This window comes from Silurus meridionalis, chromosome 3, assembly GCF_014805685.1.
Source record: "Silurus meridionalis isolate SWU-2019-XX chromosome 3, ASM1480568v1, whole genome shotgun sequence".
NCBI lineage: Eukaryota > Metazoa > Chordata > Actinopteri > Siluriformes > Siluridae > Silurus > Silurus meridionalis.
This window is the reverse complement of record NC_060886.1, coordinates 22,843,747-22,860,241: the sequence shown is the minus strand read 5'-3', so window position 1 is coordinate 22,860,241 and position 16,495 is coordinate 22,843,747. Positions and strand designations below refer to the sequence as shown.

General features: G+C 39.1%; 1 protein-coding gene across 5 annotated transcripts in view; it reads right to left on the bottom strand.

The window, feature by feature from the left end:
- adarb1b (adenosine deaminase RNA specific B1b) overlaps window positions 1–16,495 on the bottom strand; it is a 170,782-nt gene that overhangs the window by 107,598 nt on the left and 46,689 nt on the right. For all 5 annotated transcript variants that reach the window (XM_046844963.1, XM_046844962.1, XM_046844965.1 and 2 more), the window contains one exon: window positions 5,091–5,175. The gene's annotated coding sequence lies outside the window, so the exon portion shown is untranslated. The remainder of the gene's footprint in view (window positions 1–5,090; window positions 5,176–16,495) is intronic.

Below are 16,495 nucleotides of genomic sequence, written 5' to 3'. Positions count from 1 at the left end.
GTGTGTATTTTGAAGAACTTTGCATTAGCATAATAAAGAGCAAAGCGAGAAAGTTAATCACCAGCTGTTCAGACCGTGATTAATCTACAATCTCTCAGGAATATGATACTCAACTGTGACTAATTTCAGAAATGACAAGTGACTATAAAGAACATGTCTGCATGAAATTACTGCTGTTACATCAGGGGGGGAAAAAAGTGGATTCTGTTATAAAGTTCAGGTCAGATTTTCTTGTGAGCCTCAATTTTTGATTTCTATAACCTACATTATGACGGTGTGATGGTTTTAGATAAAGGTCAACAGAATTCCTTTTTGCGGAAACGTCCTGATTTCCTGAGATTTCACAGTCTAAAGTTTACAAAAATGATGCAAAAAGACAAAAAAAAGGAAAAATAAAAACCCAGTGAGCATCTGTTCTGAGGCTGGAAAGTATGTGTATGAGCAGATATACAGATGTTCCTAATAAAGTGGTTGGTGAGTGTATAGCTTTCCTGAAAAGGTGAGAAAATGGATTTGCACTTAAAGAAAGGTGCTTTTTAAACATTCTATAGCACATTTAGTCCCCATTTGCTGTTACAATAACCTCCACACTTTTGGGAAGATGTTTCATTTTGGAGATTTTGGAGTGCTGTTGTGGGAATTTGTGCTCATTCAGCCACAAAGGCATTAATAGTCAGGTACTTATATAGGTTGAAGAGGCCTGGAGTGCATTCAGCTTTCCAATTATTCCCAAAGGTGCTTAATAAAGTTGAGGTCAGAGCTCTATTGCAGGCCACTAAACATTCAGTTCAACCCATGTAAACCATGTATACCTGGAGCTGGCTTTGTTCACAGAGACATTGTCATACCGGATCAAGTATGGGTCTTCAGCTCAAGTGAAGGGAAAACTGAATGCTACCACATCCAAAGACGTCCTATACAATTGTGTTGCTCCAACTGTGTGGTAACAGTTTGGAGAAAAAACACACAATAACAGAAAAGTCTTTCCATAATTTCCATAATTTCACCTAAGTCCTACATTTCTTTCTTAATGTAATTAAATCAAGCACTGATCCAAGTCATCTTTCTTAGATGGATCTCAAATTTTGATCTAATAAACAAATAGACATTTTGCACATTCTGCAGGTGCTGCAAACCAGTTATTACTGGTATGTCCTAGGAAATGTATGATTTAGCGAAATAACAGGAAAATAATACGTTGATGTTAAATAATTGTTGATGTTTGAATTACAACATCCATACAGCATACATTCATGCAATAAATGTATTAAAATGCTTCGGGATTTGCTTTTAAGTGCAACAGCTCATGCCTGTTGGTATGCATTAGAGAAATCCGCAGTGTAAAGTGTGCACATTGCATTTAACATTAGCGATTTTCAAAAATAAATATATTTTTTTTTATGACGGTTAACTTTAACTCATCAAAGAATCAATTATTTTTTCACATCCATAATGAAAATATCTCTTTGTCCAAATGACCTACAATAATTAAGGTAAAGAAAAGGATGGCCAAGCGTCTCGGCAGTGTGACACTGACATCTCCTTGAAGCAATCAGCCTGTTATAATGACCATCTCTCCTCTGTGAGCAGAAAAAAAGGGTGAAGGAGATTGATGGTGCTGATCGGGTGCAAAAAAAGGCAAGAAGACAGTGAGCACCATAACCCAGAATCTTCTTTTCAAATCTGCCTCCTTTCCCAGATCTGCAATTCCCTGCTGTTTTGCTAAGCTCTCAATATACTCTTAAAGCCACCGTTTTCAGGAGGTTTCTCCTTCCTCAAAGAGAAGGCATATAAGAGACCGATCTAGGGATTTGAATGTTGCAACTTGAGAAAGAAAGGGAATAGGTGGAAGTCTAGATAGACCAGCGAGCATGACTGCAAGCAGACTCCACTAACAATACTGGCTTAACATGCATCTTCTCCAACTGTAAAAATAAATGTGGTTGATTCCCTTAAAAGGATTCATGGTGCATAATGCATGACGAATCATCCCTCTGCCCAGTGTTTTGGATTTCAATGGAAGAGGATAAATGGAGCTGAACTCTGTATCTTAAACAGGATGTACTTCTACAATGATCGAAGCAAAGGCATCAATCTCCGGTCTGCTTGCAAATAGTATATCCTGAACCAGCTTTGTCTGTGCATATACCCGAAAAAACCATCGGTAATAAAACCCTCGACATGTAATTTCATCGGTTTGGATACCCGATACAGAAACCATAGCAATAATGTCTTTGTTAAATAAATGAATGCAGGCCTTTAATTCTTAAAAGACTAGTTCACATTTCCATGAGAAATGGATGTAATTTTCCGTCGCTTGTACAAGCGTCTTATCACCGTCCCATCTGCTGGGAGACACGATCATATCTTTAAGCTGTCCCTCAATGACATTAAGCTGAATGCAAATGGCTTTCATTTCAAATCGTCACTGCACCACAATTCAGTTAGGGATTTCGCTGTGTGTCGCTACCATCATGTGTTTGTCTTCCTAGTTTCCAATTGCAGATTTGTATTTACAGCTCCGGTACTAATCTAACTTTAATAGTCAAAAAATAAACAAAAATTAAGTTAACCATGTTAGTTAGGAGAGGGAATGAGAAATGTTCATAATGTACCATTATTCGTCAAGCCTTGTTTTTGTCCAATCAAATGAAACATTCCCCCTCTAAGCCATGGTGCATGAATTTACATACTTATGAAAGATATAATAGGCGAGGCATGCTGTTATAAAAAATACTTTACAATATATAGGCAGGTGGTATGGAGGGAGGTGTAGCTCAGTGGTTAAGGCATTGGACTTTGGATAGGAAGGTCACAAGTTGCTGGGCCCTTGAGCAAGACCCTTAACCCTCCCCTGCTCATATGAAAGTCGCTCTGGATAAGGGCGTCTGACAAAGGGCATACATGTTAATGTATGTGATAATGTATCAGTATGAGTGTATACCGCATTTTTCGGACTATAAGCCGCTACTTTTTAACTACGCTTTGAACTTCGCGGCTTAAACAATGAAGTGGCTAATTTATGGATTTTTCCTGGGTGTTTCCCGGTTTCACAAACTTCAAGCCAAAAAACTGAGCCCCATAACATTAGACCAATGAAATTGCCGAACGGGTTCAGGTGAACCAATGAAACTCTTTATATTAAATCAGATGCGCTCACACTGAATCGGGCCGCACCACATCATAAATATGGATGAGGTACCTCTGACGTTTGACCTGCCGCTCACTCGGACTGTCAACAGGAAAAGCGAATCATCAACCGGGCATGAAAAAACACACTTCACCTGTGTTCTGAGCTGCACGGCATCGGTAGAAAAGCTTCTACCGATGGTGATTTTTAAACGCACGACGATGCCAAAAGAAAAACTATAGTTGTGAAAGGAAGGAGGAAGACAGTGAACAATGACTTTCTTGGTAGGCTACTGTTTAGATACAAGCCGTGTAACAGACACAGTCTTTCATTAAAGCCTGTGTAAAGTTCATTAGTTTAAGTTTAGGCTTATCTATGTTAAAAATAAAAATCTTTGTAAAAATCAGGGTGCGGCTTATATATGGGTGCGCTTTATAGTCCAAAAATTACGGTAAATATAAATATCTCATTTAAATTAAATAAATGTTATGATATTCCCTATAGCTTTTGCCATATATATATATATATATATATATATATATATATATATATATATATATATATATATATATATATATATATATATGTGCATAAATATAAAGGCAAAATGTATAGGGAATATCAGCTCAAAAATTTTATCAAAAATGTAATTAATGTTTATACCCTGAATAATAGAGAATAAATGAAAGTTAATGTTATTCAAAATATCTTTTTTTACGTACTTTATGTGAGACCTGTCCTGAGACCTGTTTCTGAGACCTGCTCCTGAGTACCAGTGCAACAATACAATGTTGTTTTCTGCATCAAAATATTGCAAGATGTGCCATGAATGTATTTCATCGCCTTAATGTGAATTCAAAATAAAAAGACATTATGCACACTTGCCCAAACTGTCAAAAATCACCAGACGTTCCTTTAACAAATCACCCACTTTGTAAACAACAAGGGTAAAGATCAGCAGCACCCAAATCCAATCCAATGTGAAAAAAAAAAGGAGCCTGAAAAAATCTGTTCCACATGAAAGAGTGCAAGTTTGTTATGCCATGTTCACACACACTCTGGGTGACTCTTGCTTCATGTACTGTAGTACATATGCAGTGCTGAAGCAGTACTGAATGCACGACGGTGTATTCACATACAACAGTGTGTGTGCAGTACGCTACTGATCCACCACGTCGGTGGGCCACAAATGGGGTCTCAACTATTGCAATTATGCCACTGAATAGTTATTAAAAAGATATTTGCATCATTGTGATTCTATTTGTTTTATTGTTGACAGACGAAAAACTACAATGTTCTAGCTGTTAATGTGTTTTGCCTTTCTATGCTTTACCCCAGGCTGAAAGTAAAAAGATGACTATAGTAATAGTATATTCTAATGAATATTAAATTAAAATGTAATTACAAATTGAAAAGTGAAATTACTAAATTTTCATGTTAATCCGCGTCAACTTTGACCACAATCCATGCACTATCACTTTAATTCATCACGTTCAGCACAGCAAAAATAGACTTGGTGCAGAAACGATCGCTGCACCGCACCGCTCCTGCAACGTGCTGCAAATGAAGTATGTACGAACCTGCAGTTAGACATTACAGCATATTACATTACAGGCCCAGTGCTTTACTTTAATAAATATTAATTGTTGGTTGCTAATAATTTAGAAACTAATGTTTTTCAGAAAATATGTTGCGTATTACAAATTTTCAAGTCAAATATGCTTTGCTATATTCAGCATGCAATAGATGCTCATGTTGTACAGCATTTGGTTCCATTATTTATTAAGCTATAAAGCATGATTACTGTAAAGAAGTTTAAAAGGAAAAAATGAAAATATAATAAATAACATACATTTACCAGCTGAAGCATATTTTCCTCCCACACACACACACACACACATATGTAGTGGTTATTAAATACCTGCATACTGTATATCTCTGTATGTGTGATTTAACTCACCTTGTGTGATTGTTCAAAGTCACAGCCGCAGGCTTGTCCGAATATACTGTTTGGTTCTACTGACAGATCCTCTACACCTTATAACCTGAGAGAGAGAGAGAGAGAGAGAGAGAGAGAGAGAGAACAAAGTGAGGCCACACACTAAAACAACCATATTACCAAAGTGTCTCAAATAAACACAAAGCAGAGCAGGGATATTCACACAAACATTTCAAATAGTACTCATACAACAGTCATGGTTGCTTATTCTTATGCAATCATTGTGGCTTGGAAAACATTCCTGCTCTCATTTAGATGATGAACAACCTGAGAACCACACCACCAGTGAGTCACCCGGACAAGAATCTGCCCATCTGATACAGGCCAACCGGTTGCTTTTTAAACAGGGCACATTAATAAACACCAAGAAAGGAGATAGATCATCAACACAAAAACTTTGATGGAGCGTAAAGGCCAACCAATTGATCGGCCATTGAATTTTTGGCTCGTTTTTTTATTAATCTGCATCGGCCAATTGTACTGTTAATTAGCCGATTATTATTCTGGCGCATCAGATTTACCAAACCGTGCACCTGCGATTGTATGGGGGAACATAACTCTCCAATACCAGCAGGCGGCAGTAGTGTGTATTCAGCGTCCAAACGGGAAAACCGAAAGAGCTACAATTGTGAATGTATAAAGCTAACTGCATTTACACCTGCTGCAATCATTACAACGGATTCGTGTAGCTTTTTTCAAATCATGCCTGCTACGTTACAAAGGCGAAACCAAGAATGACAAGCGTGTTCCATTTTTTTCTCGTGTGCTCATTTACTAAGCAAAATAGCCAATTGGAGTTATCAATCAGAAACAGTCGAAAAACAGCTGAGGCGGTCCGACCAACAGTGTGGAAAAAAAATAAAGCTCACCAACGCCTTAGAAAATCGGCCAAACATATCGGCCAAAAAAATCGGCATCATATATCAACCATCGGCTGCCCTGATTTCAAAATATCGACATCGGACAAGGAAAAACTCATATCGGTCAACTTCTAATGGAGAGCATTTCCATCAATACTTGCAGTATGAGACTCCTCAGGGATAATTGTGCATCCTCGAATAAAACAGGAAGGGCCGAGATCAAGTTCTCTAAAGCGTTAGCAATATCCACAGAATTAACCTGTTGGATCTTCAACAAATGTGTAGTGCCCATAAATTATGACTGTTGTTAAACCTTATGCATTAGCACTTTAAAGCTGCTTAGTTTAAAAAACTTAAACTCGTACATCATGTTGAGTGATCGAGAGCAAATGCTTGTACATATGCAGTGCTACTCATTTCAAGGTAAGCAGTCCTGCTTTGTTTACTGAACGGCCTCGCTGGTTTGATGGCACTGGTTGAACTTGGTGTTGACCAGACCACCCTAAGCTTCTGAACCGCAGTGTGTTTTTATTTTTTACATTTTTTTTTTTGGTTGAGATTTTCCAACAAGAAGTGACAGCCTTTAGTCGAACGCAGAATGCTCAGATATTTTCAAGTAGGTTTGATTTTCTTGGTGATGGATCATGTAGTGTGTGAACAGCTCAGTGACTAGAAGCAAGAACAGAGCTGAGAAACAGCCTGTGAGAGTCAAAGAGGAAATTAAATTCATATGCTGTCATGTGCAGCAGATGCCTGAATCCAGTTCATCAAGCATCTATCTGTGTGAGAAGATAAGGTCAGAATGAGAGCACAATAATAATGCTTTTATAAAAGAGCATGGGGGTCTAAACAAAAATCCACTATATTTCCAGTTTTTTGCAGAACCTCCCCTCAGCCAATGCTTCCTGCACATGATAGGAGAGATTTAGGGATCTGGTGTGCTCGGTTGTGATCAAACACTGTGTACCCTGATCTGTGAGTGCTCATATAGTGTGCACACTTCTACATCCAACATATCTGATCCCGAGGGATTACCGTCGGGGAGTATGGGCCAGTCAATGTTTCTGTGCAGTGTGCACATCTGCTTAAGAGAACTTGAAAGGGAGGGAGAGAGAGGGCAGCATCGTTTTTGCTCTAGATGTCCTAACTGTACACTAACCAGAGCAGGAACGAGGGGAAAAAAAAAACACATTGGGTAAGAATGGGGCTGGTTTGCCCTTTTATTCAAAACAACTTAGTAAAAGGACAGGATACAGCCCAGGAACAAAAGATGGAGGGTCTTGCAAAAAGGTCTAACAATAGTTCCTTTGTGGTTTTAAGACACTGATTTTTGATCACTACTTTAGAAGTTTAAGCACTGAGCCAGTGGGATTGAAGAGACAAAGAGAGATCACAGACGAGAGCCACTGACTGGAAAAAACTGAGATAAAAAAAAAAGGGGTGGGGGGGGGGGTCAATCCTAATCGATGCAAATTGAACAGTGCTGACCTAATTAGCAGACAGAAGGCAGATCGCCTGAGCGCAAGCTGAAAGCAGTAGATCAGCTGAGAACGAAATAAAAACCCCTATTTGTTTTATTGTTTAGGCATTTAATTGATTAGTCATAACTGGAAATGGCATAACATGATTACAAACCAGCTCATGAATCAGGAGAGTGCTAAACACAGACGGGGATCCAAAAGCAGACCTTTCGAGCATCGAGTGCCAGAAAACAGGGCATGTTTTGAAACTTTTTACTTAACCTGATGGAATAACATAAATATTGATGACTTGGGGTAAGATTAGACATGGAGTCTATATGACACAGCAGACCATAGAAGGCTCGTTTAAGGGAAAGAGTCCAAATAACAATCAGCATCGGCGATGCCAGGAGCCTCAAGCTCACTTTGTCATTGAAACCAAAAAAAAAAAAAAGGGGCGCCTGAATAAATGACTTCATGCTTGCACAGAAATGGAGGTCTAAATGTAGCCCGCTCTGGCACGCTACTCCGACAGAGAGTGACAGAACGGTTCAATTATACAGCTCACATCTCCATCTCGCTCTATCTTTCTCCATCGCACACGTACACAACAGAATTACTCCCGTACGCGTGATAATAAAAGTTATCACTATCAAAAGCGCTTTTTGAAGATTGTATCAAAATTTATCGCGTCGACATCTCGGCCTATTGCATTCTTTAATTAAGATTTCTCAAACCTAGTGTGTGGAGCAAATGGCTTTGATGCATAACAGTCATTAGCGAGAGCTCGCGATGGGTCGTGCCCCATACAGAGCAGAAAGGAAGGAAAAGAAAAGAAAAATCCCGCCTCATTCTCTGTCAGTAGAACGGTGGAAAGCCCTACTTAATCGATTCATTTGCTGCCTTGCACATTTTTCAACAGCTGTGTGAAAGTGGATAGAGATGAAATAAGTAAAGAAATTTGGCAGCAAACACGGACCGGCGCTTGACCCGACGACCCGCGCGTCAAGTGGAGAAGGTGTGTGCCGTGAGCCAAGGTCGAGGACGATCTCAGCGGCTCAGCGATCAAATGCCACAAAACTGTTACAAAACATTCAGGAGGAGACCGCGGAGGAAAGGAAGCGGATGCTCACGCGTGACTGAACCGAAATCAGATTAGCACATGCGCTTCCTTCGCTACAGATATTAGTGCTAAACTAATCTCCTTTAAGTGCATGACATTTTCACTGTTCACTTTCGCCTTCAATCAATGGAGAGTGCTGAGAAGAAAGAGGAAAAAAAAAAAAAAAAAAGAGTTCTAACCTTTAATACAAAAATGACAACAAAACAAAAGTGAACTCAAAAAAGTGGTCAACATTTTGAAAAACAGTTATTCTCTCATTTGAAATCAATGACTTTTTATATACATATATAGACAAATATATATAGACAAAAAATAGACAAATATTAAAAAGCTGAGTTTTTAAGTGCTAATTTAAGTACTTAAGGAAGAAATAGATCTTCATAGATTATAGATATACTCTTCATTTAATGACATGGTTAAGAGTTTTATTCCACCACCTACAGTAGGTGTTAGAGTCATGAGAAATGCTTTTCTTGTATCCTAAGAGTGCTGGAGGACCAGTTGAACAGTTCTGGTAAGCAGTGCAGATAAGCAGGAACCGGCCAAGATGCCAAACAGTGCTAAAGGATCAGCAATTCTGGAACATTTACATACATTTGAAAGGAGATTGCTGCAGTGTGGATTGTGCTATAAGATATAGGAGTGTTGGTCCATTAGAGTTTGGTTAATGGTGTTTCTCGAAAGACAAAAACAAACATTACTACTATATTTGCACAACATTAATTCGACGATGTTGTTCAGCTCCAGAGACCCGGTCCAAGTTTGTAAGCATCTTCTCATCACCTTTATGTGGGTTTTCTCCTGCTTGTCAGGTTTCTTCCCAATTCCGAAAAAAATAAATGTCCTGTGATGTACTGCATCTTGTTCTTGTACTCACACAGGTAAAGAAATGACGGAAAACGAATGATCAAATGAATGAATGGCATTTATACGAGACACATTGCAATTTGAAGAAAAAAAAAGCTGTTTTATTTTAAATGCACCCTGTGTGCTGTTGCTATAACCCACCATCTGATGTCATTATGGCATATAAAGTAAACTAAATGTGACATTTTCTCTCGTAACCTTCATTTTGAGTAAAGGGCTTTTCAATAGTGACCTGACCAGGCATAATTCAACCTGAATCTTATTACACAAAAGAGCATCCAGTGACATTTTCTTTGCATGCTTACAGTCCTTAAAACAAACACAAAACTTGTATGTATATATACAATATACTAAATTATTATATAGATTAAATAAGTTTCTGTTTCTCTCCATTCCAAAAAAAAAAATTTTTTCACCAAAAAAAAAAAAACAAACCCTGAAATAATCACAACAGCATTTTCCTGTAGTTGCACTTCAATTTCATGCACTTTAATAGATCTATCTACATTTTTTCCTTTAATATTCTTTCCAAGACATTTTTACTCTGATCATAATGAGAGCCTGAGTGCTTCTTGTGCATCTCTCCAAGAGCTGTCCGAGAGAAGTTGTGCCTGCGTTTGTTCTGTTGCGACTCCGATTTCACGTCTACAGTAAGTCTGCCTCGAAACCACAGCATCTGCCGATTCAATCATCCACCCAGCTCTTCTTTCCTAAAACAACTGCATATTTCTAGAACAAAATGAACCACAGTTCATTCACTGGTCATGAACAAATGTTTACTGTTCAAATAGCAATCTGCTTGAATCGGAGTAAAGGGTCATGTTTTGGCATGAGTGATAAAGGTTTGATATATATTTAGTAGGTGTGCTTTAAATTTGGGTACAAACCATCTTAAAAATGGCTTTTAACATTATTAAATGTGTAAATGTAAATGTGGGTGCATTTGTAGGGAGTTTAAAAACAATTTAAAAAATTAAAAATTAAACCGCGAAACAAAAACTAAGCTCTGGTTACAGTCTGTGTTTTTCTGTCAGAGCTTTTCACCCTATAACCGTGTGAATCCAGGATTCATCCAGGTTCTTCGGTTTCTTCTCACCTGCCAAGAACATGCTGAAAGTTGGACTGACCGCACCAAACTGACCCCAAATTGTGATTGAGTGTTCCTCGGATAGTTTTAGGCCCAACCAAGAAACGCTGTTGAGTGAAGATGGCTGAATAAATAAGCCAAAGCTCAGTAAGCTCATCAATCCAACATGACCTTTCTTGCATTTCAGTATGATCTTGTCACGAGTTGAACACGAGACAGAATGAAGACACTGCAGAAAATTCTGAAGCAGTACAGTCACGTTAGCGGTACAACGAAGACTTTACATCCTCAAGCACAGCGACAAAAGGATGTTCCACCTAACTGTCAGCAGTCTATCGTGAAAAAAATACACTATCTGTATCCTGTTTTAATTTAGGGTTGACCATGGCAAGGTTACTAGAAAAGCGACTGCGGCAAAAGTCGAGTCGGCGTAGACCCACCTCATTAATATCACACAAACATGATTTATTATTTATCACTGCTGAATGTCTATGAGAGGTCGAAACAGCCTGATGGATATCTCGGCGACAGGAGGCCATTATTTTTGGCATGTCATATTGAATTCTACAGAAGTGCACTCAATTTCGACCAGACAGCTGTGGGCCGAGGGAAAACTGGGCAGGGGTGTGCAGACGGGATGGAGGGGCGAAAGGGAGCTGCGTGAACAGAAGCAATTTCCTCAGGATTCCGCTCAGGCAAAATTACATTTTAGTTCAGGCAAATCGCGGTACCTCAGCATGGCACTAATGGATTGGACTCCATTTTTATCTCCTGATGGGATGCATAGTCCTGAGACTGCACGTGAGATAGGTGAGCTTGCTGATGAACGTGTGTGTGTGTGTGCGTGTGTATGTATGTGAGAGCCAGGAGTAATTAGGAAGATAAAGCTTGATTGTTAAAGATGATCTATGAGGCTCAGGTTTGTCGTTTGGTCAACCCAGGTGGCCTTCAGATGACTGTATAATTGAGCACAGGCTTGATTAGAATTCATTTAGCTCTGTGCGGGCTCGTTTTCAGAATGCTGAAGCAACAGTGCAGTCGCAGCAAATTGGCCTTGATGGAAAGTTCTCACCTGCAAGACAGCGGGGAGGCAATAAGTCGGCAGTGGGAAATACGGGCCACGGGAGAGGAGCCACTCCATATTCAAATAAACATCAATCCAATTTAATGAGACTACATCATGAAAAGGAAGCCATTTGTGTGTGTAGGGGGTTGCTCTTTTTTTTTTTCCAGAAACCGGTTGCAATTCATTCATTAGGATTCCACTCAGATTCAGGCAGTGGCTTGAACGGAGGGAAGGAGTATAAATAAAGGGGAGTTTATTTGGGAAAACAGGAACGCGTCTGGGGAGGAGTCACCAGATGGAGCGTAATTAGCCGATTGGCCGTGTTGATGAATGCCGCACCGCTGGCGAGCGGTTGTGCGAGTACGCACTGTTCCGCAACTTCTGCTGCAATAACATCTTCCTCGTAGGAGCAAGCCACAAAAAAGGAAGGCAATATGCCACGGAGAAATAACCCCCCACACTGAAATCCTGTACTGAGCTTATAGAGTGAGAACTGGACAGAGAAAAATTTGAGATGGACAGAGACTGTCTGTCTTATTACCAGTTCAACATGATTAGCCGATCAAAAAAAATCCTATTTAGCCACACTGATCAGGTGTCTACCAAGTGTAAAATAAAGGTGGCAGAAAGTCCCCAATCGGTGATGGATTGCCAGTTTGAACAGGAAGAACGTGACAGCAAGAGAAAGAGGTGGTTTTGCGTGGTTCCTCTTGCGTGATAACATGCAATTACCGCGCACTTGTGGTGAACTCTCGCAAAAGAACGTTTAAATAGTAATCCGTTCTCTTGCTGCTCCAAATTACAGTGTCGTGAATGTTTCAGCAAAAAAAAACAAAAAAAAAAAACATTACGAGTAAATCTAGCACTTGATCCGCAATTATAGCAATGCAGCAGCATTCAAAGTTCCATTAATGTGTTGACGGATGCTTTGCTCTGCTAAAGCCATGAATCTATTAACCTACAGAAACATGTGCTCAAACACCCTCATTAGTTCCCTGCCATTTCCTCAGGGATAACAAAAAAAAACCCCTTTTTTTTCTCACCTCAAATCAGTGTCAATCCATCAAATATTGGTGTTTTGTTGGACGAGACTGGTTTCAACTGCATGTCTGTTAAAAAATAAATAAATAAAAGATGAGGTGGACTGCAAGTGCTGAGCCTCAGGCGGAAACGTTTGTCAGATTATCGCTCATATGTACTCATTAGACCAAAAACAACAACTCTGAGTTAAAAGCTGCCCGTCTGGCATATCACTCAATAAATTTGAAATGAAGTCATCCTTCGTCTTGCTGAGGCGATGTATCTGCTCCAGCACATCTTATTTCACTCATCAGGTAATTAACGAGCCCTTCATCTGCTCAAATAGATGGATTTGGAAGTGGGATAATAATGAATTGCACCGGCGCTGGACCACTGCCCTGAAGCCCTGAGTCATAGACCACCAATATGTCGATTTTTTTTTTTTTTTGGAAACTCCAAAGCAAAATAAAAATGCAACTATAACGCTTTCAATTATCTCAACAGCAAATCACTTTTGTTTATTTATTTATTTTTTTTACTTCTTACAATATCTTCATCCACACAAAATGGCAATCATTTTATGAAAAACCGTTATGAGGAGGAGGAAATAGGTGACACACGACAGGTCTATTAAGAAACGCCTGATGAACTGACTATAAGATATGGGTTGCCCCTGATCAGAGAGCCCTTGACCCAGAGCATCTCTATAATGAAGGTGAGAAAAGAAATTGTGTGGCATTATGGACAGAGAAAATATAGCAGAGATAACATTTAGAGATACACACTATATAGGCAAAACTATTAAGACCCCTGACTTGTCCAGTCATACAGTATGTGGTTCTTCTCCAAACTGTTCCCACAAAGCTGAAAGAACACAATTGTATAGAATGTCTTTGAATGTGGTAGCATTAAATTTCCCTTCACTGCCCCAAACCTGTTTCAGCATGACAATGCACAAAACCAGCTACATGAAGATATGGTTTATTAATAAAGTTTATAAGGTTTCATTATAAAGAACAAACTTATTGGCACTAAACGTACACATTTAAACTTCATAACCTCTTTATCGCTGAGAAGCTGCATCGCTTTATCAGTGTCCATTGTTAATAGTGCTATATAAATAAAGCTGAATTGAATTAATGAACACCTAAGGGACAAATTCGAATGCTGGCTGCACGTTAGCAAAACAAGTTCCACTAGCCCAACGTGTAGAGAGAAAAATTCAGCATGTGTGAATAAGTGAACAGTGACTGAAAGGTTGAATGTTTACTGCTCACCCTGAGGGTCTTTAACTTGAAAAACTAATGCAAGAATGAAGACTGGGAATTTTTTTTTCCTCAGAAGTCTGCCATCCAATTTCATTTCAGCACCTCTGGATCCATGTGGTCATTTTCCACCTTGTCACTGTATACTAGAAAATTATTAGTCTGTCTGCTCACTTTAACTGAATTCTATAATTAATAAATAAATAAATAAATAAATAAATAAATAAATAAAAAATGAAGGCAACAAGAGGTTAATTTGATTGGAGGCTCTGGAAAAAAAACACTACCACACACTGTAGAGGGACTGTATCTGCTCTACGATATATTATCTATCACCCAGCCCTAGGCCTGCGCGACACCAAATGTATTCTTCCCATTCTGATGAGTTAGAGAGGAAGAGGCATTGAGACACAGGGAGAGAGAGCAAGCCTACTGCAGTATAATTGCCCCAATACTGAATCACTCAAGCTCCCACGATATATAGAAACCAACACTGGGAGCTCTGGCGCTATAAATAGACTACAGGATGTGTCGTTGCTGGCTATAGTCTGCTGCATTCTGCTGGCCCTGAAGGCTATTTCTTCACATGCTTCACGCGCAGCACACTGTTTCTTTAGTAAGCAAAAAAAAAAAAAAATGCATGAGGTCTAATCTGTTGCTAATCTCCTGTTCAAAGTGAGCATGCCAATGGAGCGGAACTCATTCATCCTGCACGAGCAGCATGGCTGGCTGCACACGACACGCCTGCAGGCTCTCAGATAGAGACCATGTTTTCAGAAAATAGCTATGTGGATAAGGCAGAAGAGATATCCTTAGCCTGCTTTTTCCACCTGCTCTGGGGGAAATGTATTTCTCGCCTGACACGTCGCTTTTATTCGCGGTCATACGTTTGGTTTTAAGAAAGCACCTTAACTCAATTAGAACAGCGTGATGTTGGAATGTTTTTTTTTTTTTCGTATTCACGAGAAGCATGAAAAACTACTAGAAAAGAGACGACCCATAATACTGCAATGTGATAAATTCAACTGTCACAAGGACCATAACCATTTCCTGTTAAATGAAAAGCCCAGAAATACCGCAGAACACATCAAACATCCAACAGAGCACACCAAACCCAACTGATAAATACAGGCTGCAGAATAAAATATAAACTTAGAATAAAATATTTAAAAAGGTTTAAAAGGAGGTGTCAGTGTAGCGATGCTTCACTTTGTTTTAAGTCATGTGACCAGCTATTGATCAAGTGCACCCTGTGTGGCCAGGCATTTGCGATAAAGGCCAAAAGAATCAGTTTGCATAAAGGATATGACCTGTACGTAGGATGAATAGAACTTTCACATACAACTGCTTTTTGTTGCTGTAATTTGTTACTTTGGGATATCAAAAATTACGAGTAAAATAAAGTCAATGATGATGCTCACTTAGACTTTATGGACAAAAGGCTGAGGACACCAAACCATATGCTATGTTAATCCCATTCTACATTGATTCCCATTTTCTGATATAATAAGCGCCACTCGTGGAAAGAGATTGTGGGGGTGGAGATTTGTGCTCATTTAGACACAAGGGTGTTAGTCAGGTGCCTATGTAGGGTGAGAAGGTTTGGAGTGCATTCAGCGTTCCAATTCATCCCGAAGTTTAAATAAAAGATTTGAGGTCAGACCTCTATATCAGGCCAATAAAGAACCTCCACTTTAACCCATGCAAACCATATCTTTATTGAGCTTCCAACTTCATTTGGGGAAGAACCACATATGGCTGGAAAAGTCAAGTGTCCTAGTCCTTTTGTTCAAATATTGTATTGTGTGAAGGACATACATTTACAGCACAAATTTACACAAACCTGTTAAAATTAAAAACAAGAATAATACTAAAAAAAGATGGATACTCGTGTGTGTAATGTTCGCACTACAAAATGACTTGAATAAATGCTTCAGTTGCCAAGGAGATGAGAGGATGTGCAAGGACACCAAGTGAGACAAAAAGCACCTTTACAAAACCCTGCCAGTGATGCATTCTCCATGTGTGCCCATGATTTTGTGCAGTTTGATTAGTAGAAGGAAAGACAGTAGAACCATATAAAGGTAAAAGTACATGCAGTACATACACTGTGACAAATTCAGTGCCTTTAACCCATCCAGCACCAAACCCCACAACACTATCCAGCTGCTGTCCAAGCCCTGAAACAGCATGATGCTCTATTGATCTTCATGGACAGACAGAATTAAATATTGACTGTCTACTCTCTTTCAGCATTGCTCGATCTTTATAAACAAGGCACAACGCAAAAGACTCGAGCTGTTGCTCAAAACAAGGGAAAAAAAACATTCAAACCATTTTCCCTTTTTAATGCCTCAAACAGATAGATACACGTAATCCCTTTTTCGACTGTATGTCAAAACAGTTCAGAGAAACAGTGTTCTCAATAGTGAATATATGGATTTGTGTACAGGTTATTAAAACAAATGCATGGCCTGGCTAATACCTTGAACACGGTAGAATGTAACATTTTCTACTATATCCCATATATTTCTCAAAAGTAGAGAACCAAAATATGTTTCTCATTCAACATCCACAGAAAAGTTGTAACCACTTCAAACGTGAAAAAAGGGAGAAAA